We start from the raw sequence: 11,338 nt of genomic DNA, 5'->3' as shown, positions 1-11,338 counted from the left end.
ATCGTAGCGTTATCGTTTCTCGGATAAGGACCAAAGCTGCCAAAATTCAAAATAAAAAAAATAAATCAATCAATAAAAAGCAAAATAAAAACGAAAATAAATACAAAAATAAGAAATATGATACAAAAATTAAATATAAATACAAAAATAACTTTGAAAATAAGTAGGTAATTAAATAAAAGTAGAAATAAAAATGAATATATATACAAAAATAAGAAATTACATTAAAAATGTCAGAATAAATACAAAAATAAATGTGGAAATAAATACAAAAATAAATATATTGATTGAAATAAATGTCAATCAATAAATAAAAACGCTTTGCCATATATTTACTTATTTCATTGTCAGTGCCAACGTTCAAGTGGAAATGTTATTCAAATGAGGGGGCGGTACTACATGTGTTGAACTATTCCCCCATTGGTCGATCGACATGCCAGTTCAGTGATCCTCTCGATCGACGAAGTAAGAGATTTGCCGTTTTAACAATGGGCACACAGTAACTACTAAAATGACCGTTTATCTTCTCTGTTACTGTAACACACCTCCACACATGCCTTCACCATTTTGATTAATCAATGTTAACGATTGTCAGGAAGGTTTTTGGGTTCGTTTACTAGGCGGTAATTCCTAATGTCATTGTTTCAGTCTCTCTACTCCAATATTTTCACAGGATATTCATTTTATCCAAGTATTTTTCCCCAGTAGCTAAATAAATGGCATGGTGATGACAAATAACAGTCTTGTGCTAAATGGAATATGATATAACAAAAATGGATTTTTTTGAGTTCGACATGGCAAAATTACTCCATAATGGTCAAAACTGTCGACTTCACATTTACTCTCGCACCTCCCGAACGATATTTTATGCCACTGTAGTTAGTCGGGCTTTTGTCATTTCCCTGCCCCGGCTTTGGAGAATGTAAACAAACCAAGAGGTGTGACAGCTAGCCGACATGCTAATCCGAACCGAGTGATGTTTCAAAGTCTTCGAAGAAGAAAATCGCACATAACTAGCCCGGAACATTTTACTCGGAGGTGGGGTTGTCGATTGTCCTCGCTGATCAGCAATCCGCCCGCGGCGAGCAAGTTAGAGCTCGTCTTTCCCCCGCTGAGGGCAGAGGGCTCGTTTGCGGGGAAGCAGCTGGACAATGACCGCCGGACAAACCGGCCGACGTCGGAGGAGAGCGTAGCTGCCACATGGTCAACACGAATATGGCAAAATAATCCTTTATTACACGGCAAAGACGTAAACAGCGATCAAGTCATAGGAGAGCGGCTGCAGTAGTTGTGAAGCGAACATGACAGAATGTATTTGAGGAGAACTTTTTTACATGCCCATCCATGATGAAACGTATGTAAACAGTCTTTTATTTAAAGAAACTTAGTAGTGTTTACTTTGTACAGTGGGGTAAATATGTATTTAGTCAACCACTAATTGTGCAAGTTCTCCCATTTGAAAATATTAGAGAGGCCTGTAATTGTCAACATGGGTAAACCTCAACCATGAGAGACAGAATGTGGAAAAAAAAAAAACAGAAAATCACAATGTTTGATTTTTAAATAATTTATTTGCAAATCATGGTGGAAAATAAGTATTTGGTCAATACCAAAAGTTCATCTTAACACTTTGTTATGTACCCTTTGTTGGCAATAACGGAGGCCAAACATTTTCTGTAACTCTTCACAAGCTTGTCACACACTGTTGCTGGTATTTTGGCCCATTCCTCCATGCAGATCTCCTCTAGAGCAGTGATGTTTTGGGGCTGTCGTTGGGCAACACGGACTTTCAACTCCACAGATTTTCTATGGGGTTGAGGTCTGGAGACTGGCTAGGCCACTCCAGGATCTTGAAATGCTTCTTACAAAGCCACTTCCTTGCTGCCCTGGCTGTGTGTTTGGGATCATTGTCATGCTGAAAGACCCAGCCACATCTCATCTTCAATGCCCTTGGTGATGGAAGGAGATTTTCACTCAAAATCTCTCGATACATGGCCCCATTTATTCTTTCCTTTACACAAATCAGTAGTCTGGGTCCCTTTGCAGAAAAACGGCCCCAAAGCATGATGTTTCCACCCCCATGCTTCACAGTAGGTATGGTGCAATTCAGTATTCTTTCTCCTCCAAACAGGAGAAGCTGTGTTTCTACCAAAAAGTTCTATTTTGGTTTCATCTGACCATAACACATTCTCCCAGTCCTCTTCTGGATTATCCAAATGCTGTCTAGTGAACCGCAGACGGGCCTGGACGTGTGCTTTCTTCAGCAGGGGGACATGTCTGGCAGTGCAAGATTTGAGTCCCTGGCGGCGCATTGTGTTACTGATAGTAGCCTTTGTTACTGTGGTCCCAGCTCTCTGTAGGTCATCTAGTAGGTCTCCCCGTGTAGTTGTGGGATTTTTGATCACCGTTCTTGTTATCATTTTGACGCCACGGGGTGAGGAGGGAGTTGAAAGTCCGTGTTTCCCAACGACAGTCCCAAAACATCACTGCTCTAGAGGAGATCTGCATGGAGGAATGGGCCAAAATACCAGCAACAGTGTGTAAAAAAGTTTGTGAAGAGTTACAAAAAATGTTTGGCCTCCGTTATTGCCAACAAAGGGTACAAAGTATTGAGATGAACTATTGGTATTGACCAAATACTTATTTTCCACCATGATTTGCAAATAAATTCTTTAAAAATCAAACAATGTGATTTTCTTTTTTTTTTTAACCACATTCTGTCACTCATGGTTGAGGTTTACCCATGTTGACAATTACAGGCCTCTCTAATATATTCAAGTGGGAGAACTTGCACAATTAGTGGTTGACTAAATACTTATTTGCCCCACTGTAATTGCTGTATTCGCGGCAATTTTTAACACAAAGTTGCAATTTCTGATCGGGTGGAAATTTTGACAGAACACCAGGCACATGAAGAGGGCAATAAGCAGAGTATTGTGCTCTCCCGGAGGAGGGATGTGCGACAAGCCGCCGGTCGTTAGCCGAGTGGACAAGGAGCATTTCAGCCACAAAATGCAAGCCACATACGTATTAAAATGATCCCAGTATTTGACAAAATACAAAACACGATGTTTACTCACTTCCTCGTAAGTCCAATGGTCCCACAGTACTAGGGCTTGTTTTGGCCAATTTGCACTGATGAATGGGAACCTTTTGAAACCACAAAAAGGCTCACACACCTCTCCCTGGTGCAGCAACATTTTTCTGCAGCCGTTTGGTTGGCGTGATGCGAAAAATAAACGTATTAAGTCCGCAGTCCATCTGCATGTTATAAAGCAATGTTGTATTGTGAGACGCTGACCCGGGTGACGTCAGATTCGCATTCGTCCTAAACCTGAGACTGGAGCCAGAAGTTACTCATTTTCATGGCGTTGGATTCAAAAATTGAATTTATAAAACGATCACTTCCACATACATCCAAGCGTTCCATTTCATTCAGGAGCATAAAACACCGCGTGAAATATGAAATAAACATGCTCCAGGGTGGGTTGTCATATGCCTACGGCAACTATAGTTATTAGCAAGGGTTTTCCCACACTGAGAGCATTTGCAGAGTTTGTCATCACTGTGAGATTTCTTCTGACCAAAAACATTGTGAGTTTAACGTGGCGTTATTTCTGTCTGACGGATCGAGGAAAATGTCTGCTTGCAATCCTTCTGCTGAGCTGCTGCCGCTTGAAGACACCGGCCCTCTGCTGGCCTCACTCAGACCATCTTCACTCTTCAAGGGCTCACCAGTCGACCTGGTTATACCTTCGTCCTCCTTAATGTATGGCAGCTCTTCTTTCTCCTTTTTGATTGGAAGCTGCTTCTGTTGACAGGGCACTGGCTGCTCCTCTTTGATTTGGGGGAGCTCAACATCCTCACCAGGCGATTCTAGATATTTTCCAAAACCTGCAAGAGACAAGAAAACCATTGAAATGTTTTGTGGACCACCAACGAGTCTTTCCTTTGTGCAAAACCTAAAGAATAGAATAAAATAAAATAGAATCGATTGGTCTTTACTGTCATTGTCAACAATGGCACGCCAGTACAAATATATAGAATGTTTAAAAAAATAAATAAATAAACTAGAAACTGCAATTTTAGGAGAAATTACTAGGGAGCTTTGATATGTGGAGATACAGATCTTATCCCCGTCCAGGTTGATTTAGGGATATTTCGAGGACAATATCTGGTCACTTCCTGTTGATTTGGGGACATTTGGGGGACATGTCCTGGTCATATCAGGTCATTTGGGGACATGTCCTGGTCATATTCAAGCCTGGTCATATTCAATATTTCAAGCCTATTTGAAAGTCATACTGGGGAAAATTCAGACTTAAACCCTACTTCATAATATATGATTATGATGTCTATGCTTAAACCTATTAAAGATTATTTAAAAAAAAAAAAAAAAAGACGTTAACCCTGTTAAAGATGCTACCTACAGTGACAGTAGTATTTAAAGGATGGTAGTCTGTTACGGATATAAACAATATATTTTTTCAAAGACTTGGAGCAACAGAGCTTAAGACCTGCCACATGAATTTTATTACCTTTTAAATACCTTTTTATTGTGACAGACCTAATAAGGGATCAGTGATGGCAGGAGAGGATAAAGCACGGCAGCAGATCCTCAGATCTGTTCTTTCGATGCCTCTGAAAGTAAATAGTGACATTGAGAGCAATCAGGAGTTTAATTATGTGAGGTGAGGACACCGATGAAGTTTCAGACATTTTTTTTATTTAAACAGACATCTCAGACTCCCAGACTGTAGAAGGGCACAGGCTACATCTCCTCGAGCTTTCAGAACTTCGGGAAGGTGGGTCTGGGTGTGCCTGAGATCGCCATTGGCCATATACTCTTCCGCAAACTGTGAAATGGCATTTTAGGCATTCTGTCACAGATCAGTGCTAAACAACAACAGCAGCAAAGTTTATTGCAGAGACTCCTAGATCTTAAAATCATTACCTTTAATGCCAAAACCCCACAGGTACTGTTGTCCTGTTGCTTGTTATGGGGCACAGTTTTGGTAGTCCAAGTTTCTATTTGGAACTCATGGCCTGCCAACTTCAAGAAGTTCCTAATTATTGTTTTATAAGCAAAACAACGAACATTCCATATTAACATAAGACTAAGAATTTAAAACTTTCTGAAGTGGTTACCTCCAATCCCGCAAGATTTTGCTCTCATATTTATCCTCGTTAACCAAGGGATCGATGATCACCAGTGTCCTCTCATAAATGTTGACCATCTATAAAAGGTTAGTGCCTTTGTGTAATTCTGCGCAATGACAGATTTATGTAGTTAACTTACTAATGAAATTTCATTCTGTATAGTATCAGCTCAATTAATAGCTATATATAATACATTCCAGAATCGGTAGGTCTTAAGAAAATATAAGAAACCCACTAACCACTAAAATCCAATGAGCGCATATGTTGACAGAACAAATCCACTTTTTTTCAACAGGGAATTTCCTCTGAAGAACATACAATACCAAATTATTGTTATTTTGGGTTACTGGCGATAAAGTAATATTGTATATTAATTATTATTAAATATTGGCAAGAAAGAGATTACCTTTCAAACAGGCTGAAATTTTCCCCAAAACAGACTCCCAGCTACCACAGCAGAGAGTTGGTGAATGGGCTCCTGTTAAAAAAAAAGGGGAACAACATTACAACTGTACTCAGGCAAAAATTAAATGCATTGAGAAAAATAACTATATCCAGCACTTGTCTGCTGCCTTTCAATGATGATATGCATGTATGCATCAATTACCTGCATAGCAAAATTAAAAATTGGCAAAAGGCAAGAATCTTTGTTATTTGCTACTTATTGCTCCCACTGACTTCATCAGACAGCCAGCCGTTGCCTTTTAGTGTATGAAAAGATGTGCCATATAATTTATACGGTCCAGCGACAGCCTCCACCTTGCCTTGGTCCTCTGCAGCCCACAGTAATTTAACTGAAAACACAACATTGTTAAATCAAAAAATAATTATTTACATCATTACCACCAGGTCAGAATTATCTACTGATTAGGCCAAACCACCAAACAAATCTTGACGGTCGTTCACCAATTTTGTAAGCGCTCTACGAAGTAGAAGGGTACAATTAGATATAGACCCCAATCACGTGACGTCACAACTCCGCCCCCCTGACTGGTGCTGCCATATTGTCCATCAGCTCATCGTGTTTACATATTACCGTTACGTACATTCCTCCTATTACTGCGTGTTTTTCTGCTTGTCTAAGGAATCACCGCCTAGTAAACGAACCCAAAAACCTTCCTGACAATCGTTAACATTGATTAATTAAAATGGTGAAGGCATGTGTGACGGTTGGTTGCAGTAACAGAGAAGATAAACGGTCATTTTAGTAGTTGCTGTGTGCCCATGGTTAAAAGGGCAAACCTCTAAAGCAGCACGGTTTGTTTATCTCGGTCCATGATGCGTTTGTGCCAACAAACACATCATGTGCGAAAACATCAATATGATGCCAACACGATCGCAGACATCATCAGACGGAGACTACGAAGCTCATCGCCACGGTTGCGCAGCAAGTAGGTGAGCGCAACAACAGGTGTTGTGCCGAAAAATAGCCGGCCTGCGTGAAATGTCCCCCCTGACGGGAGCGCCCACACGGAAATGACTTTCTTGTACCGTGAATATGTATTATTTTATTCTGCTTTGAACTAATAAATGTCATACCTGTGTGATTGTCATTGGGATATGGTCATGAAAACCTGTAGACCAGACATGTCCCGGGGGCCAAATGCGGCCCATGGTCAAATTTCATCCGGCCCCCAGCCTCTGTCATAAAATCAATAACGTCTGGCACGCAAACAGATTTAATAAATTGGTCAGCAGTACTGCTACTAGCATATGACGTAGCTTGCACACTAAATGCTGCTCCTCATTTACCCACTAAAAGGCAGCAGCACTCTAAGCAACATTACCCTGTGTGACCCTTTACTTCCAATTTTCTAAAATTGCGACAATCAACAAAAAAAAAGTTCACTGCGACAGCCGACGCTTCAAGGACAGGTGGAAATTGGACTATTTCTTCACTAAAATACGCAACAACTGTGTCCGGTGGGGGGATGATGGCTCCCTACGGCGTAGGGTTGGTCGCCAACGGGCTTAACCTCACAAGGGATTCACACGATTACGGGGTTCTAGTTCACAGAGCTGATTTGTGTACACTCTACCCCTTTCAATCCTTTAGCTTATAGACTCCCCCACCCTCGTCCCCCTCTTTCCCTGGTCAACAGGCCCCCCACATGGTGTCAACCAGAACTACATCTAGCTGACGATAGCACCAACATATTAGTAATTGGTCTAGATGTTCAATGTATTTCTTGTTGTAGTTTGTGTTTTTCTTTCTTCTCTTGTGATTCTTTTCTTCTGTTCCCCCATAACCCCTTCCTGTTCGCTGCTTTATCAGAATAAATGAGGTATGTATTGTTGAATGATCACAATGGGAGCATGTCAGACTCTCAATGTGAAACATTAAAACTGTTCAGACTATCCGGGCACTTAGACTTCCATTCTCCGTGTCAAACAGCTGAACAGGATAGGTTAAAAAAAAAAAACAGATTTGACAAAAACATCGGAATTGTCTGTTAAGATCCGCAGTATGAACCTAGCCCTATTATGTCTACATTAGTGACGGGATATGTCGTTCACTTGAGGAAACGAATCCATTCCAGTTCGTTTAATAAAAAGACTCATTCAAACAAATCGTTCACCGAATCGTTCGCCCACCTCAGCCCCCCACCCCCACCCACCCAAATGAATCGTTCGGTTAGTGAACGGGAAGTGACGTTTAATTGCCAAACGAATCTTCAAAGACCGCTTAGCAATATAACTGAACGGGAAGTGCTTGTTTGGTTCCTCCCCCTCTTGCACACAGGCTCCTCATTGGCCGCTCGTCGTAGATTCAGAAGTGAGTGACAGACTATAGACCCTACTCACCAATGTCACACAATGACGTGTCGCTGTATCCGGCCGCCATATTGTCCGTCATTGTTTACCCATATTCTCAATGGTTTCAATTTGTCGTGCAATTTATAGTGCAATTCATGGAAGCCTCGGTGCTTTCAGACGCTGTAAACTCATTGGATGCGTTGCATAAAAGGCGTTATGTGGAAAAGCTTCAGTCTATCCATTCGCCACATCCATATTTGATGCCTAAATCGATATTTTTCGACCCGCTGCCTTCACCATCTCTGCCTGACATCTGCTACCCTGATATCTACAACTATCTGGTCCACAGAAACTCAGCCTATTCTCACGAAACTTTGAAAAACTATAAGAGCAGCACTCTAAGCAACATTACCCCGTGTGACCCTTTACTTTCAATTTTCTAAAATGGCGACATTCAATAAAAAAAAAGTTGACTGCGATGGCCACGCTTCAACTATGGGTGGAAATTGGACTATTTCTTGAATACAATACGCAATAACTGTGTCTGCTTCATTTGCAAAGAGACAGTCGCTGTTTTTAAAGAGTTCAATGTGAGGAAATATTACCCAACAAGACACGCTGACATGTACGACAAGATTACAGGGAAGATACGCAGCGAGAAATTGAAGCAACTTGAAGCTAGTTTAATTTAACAGCAGCAGTATTTCGCAAGAGCCCAAGAGTCGAAAGAACGCCACAAAGGCAAGTTGCAAGATTGTTGAAATTATTAATTTAAAAAAATAATAAAGCAAATGTGACGCACAGAATGGCTTGCTAAAATTTTCTTAAATATATTGTTCTACGTAAAGGATGTCAGCCAAGGTCGGCCCCCCACATTTTTACCACACCAAATCTGGCCCCCTTTGCAAAAAGTTTGGACACCCCTGCTGTAGACTAATACATTTCTGTTCAAAGATGGTTATGTGGCCTAGTCCACAATTTGTTACTAAAATACAGTACTAATATTTTGTGTAATGTAATTATTTAATACTGATCTTACAGTCGTAAATCCATTACTGTAATGCGTCCATGAAAACATTTCATGCTTTCACGTCAATAAAGCGTTATAAATAAGCGCTCCCATCAGGGGGGACATTTCACGCGGGGCAGCTATTTTTTGGCACACACCGGCTCGTTGTCGATCAAGTTTCATTTTACAATCGTGACAACAGTGATGCTCAGCTGACCAAATGTCGGTTTATATTCAGGCCGGTGCCGATTTTGGGTACCCGACTCCTCATCGTGTCATAAACTGGAGTATGATTGGAAATTTTGTGGTCTCAGGATGAGCTCTGACGCACGGGACGGGACCGGACGGAAGGAAACATCGATTTGGGCATCAAATATGGATCTGGCGACTGGATCGACCGAAGCGTTTCCAAATAACGGCTTTTATGCAACTCATCTAATGAGGGGACTGCCATAATTTGCAAGTGAATCCCCCCTTTAGAAACTACGAGCATTGACAATACGGACACTCAATGACGGACAATATGGCGGCATAATACAGCGATCACGTGATTGTGTGACCTTGGTGATTGGGGTCTATACATTTTAGAACACCAAAAAAAAAAAAAAAACCTTGCCGTTTTATGTTGCTATTTGTCCTCTCATCCAGCCCATTCGTCTGAGGATGATATGCAGCTGTAACACTCCTTTCAATGCCCAGGAGGGCACAAAGGTTATCGTTGAACTGAAAAATTGATACAACTTTGTAAATAAATCCAATTTAAAAAAATTTTTAAAAAAGGGAAAACAACAATGCCAAAATCCCACTGTGAAAATAATTTAATGCATTCAAATACCTCATTGACAAATTCTCTTCCTTGGTTGGACAGGATTCTTTGGGGGCATCCATGTCTATAAACAATTGAGCAGATGCATTATGCCACTTCTGATGCTGTTTTGGTTTTTAAAGGAAAGGCCTCAACCCACTTGGAAAAATAATCGGTGGCAGTCAGAATGTACTGAAAGCCATCCTTGGTTTTTGGGAGAGTCCCAGTCAGGTCTATCCCAACCAACTCCCAAACAGCAGAGAACTGTGAAAGGCAAATCCAATATTTAACATATCTCTTACAGCTATTCCTACACAATCTAAAGAGCACCATGTTTTAACTTTGAAGTTTTTAACTTAATTTCGGTAGATGGCTCCCACCTTGATATGAAGAAAACACATAAAAACCTAAATTTCACGCATGTCCAAATACTAAAAACATGTATGAAGTTAGACAAAGCTGTTTCCAATTTTGTAATAAATGTAATAAAAACCAGAAATACATTTCTTTATTTGATTACACACTGTTACTAGAAAAATATACCTTAATGCTTTGTAATGGCTGTGTCACAGCCAAAGAGTCACCAGTCCTCTGACATCGGTCGCATTCAGAGACCTTAAAACAAATCGTCATGAGAAACGGGTCAGGTTAATAAGATCTGAAATAGCTGACTTAAATTACTTAGTGACAAAATGCAGAAATAAACCATCACATACCCATCTGTCAATGTCCACTGTCATGCCATGCCATGCCAATAATTTCTGGAGTACATTGAGGGTCTGGTTTTAACAGTGCCTGTGAGTGCACCAATTGAATCCGAGTGTACTTCATTGAACAGTGATCGTGCTTCTGTTCGGGACTGGATCACCCTTCTAAAGAAGAGTCGTCCTTCTACAATTAGCATTGATTGATCACTTATAAACACAAATACACATAAATAACAATTATATAACTGTATATATATTAGGCCTGAACGATATTGGAAAAAACTATATGCTATATTTTTTCTGTAAATTATTGTTGGAATGGAAAGATAAGACACAAGACGGTTATATGCATTCAACATACGGTACATAAGTACTGTATTTGTTATAACAATAAATCAACAAGATGGCATTAACATTATTAACATTCTCTTAAAGTGATCCAAGGATAGAAAGACTTGTAGTTCTTAAAAGATAAATGTTAGCACAAGTTATAGAAATTATATATTAAAACCCCTCTTAATGTTTTCATTTTATTACAATTTGTAACTTTTCAATCAAAAAATAAACTATTAGCTCGCCATTGTTGATGTTAATAATTACACCATCCTCACACATGGTACTAACCCATAAAATCAGTTGGACCCAAGCGCCAGCAGAGGGCGCCAAACACCAAAAATCAAGTAACAAGCTGGCATTACACTGTACTGTCATTTTAATCTGTTTGAGCGAGGCATGTGCGTTAATTGCGTCAAATATTTTAACGTGATTAATTTTTTTAATTACTGCCCGTTAACGCGAACATTTTGACAGCCCTAATATTTACCCTTTTAAACGTTTTTTATTTTTCTTTGTTTGGCTCGATTATTTATCATCTAACATATCGGGGAAAATGCGACAGTA

The sequence above is a fragment of the Corythoichthys intestinalis genome, chromosome 13, assembly GCF_030265065.1.
Source record: "Corythoichthys intestinalis isolate RoL2023-P3 chromosome 13, ASM3026506v1, whole genome shotgun sequence".
Lineage (NCBI taxonomy): Eukaryota > Metazoa > Chordata > Actinopteri > Syngnathiformes > Syngnathidae > Corythoichthys > Corythoichthys intestinalis.
The sequence above is the reverse complement of the archived record's forward strand: the minus strand, read 5'-3'. Positions refer to the sequence as shown.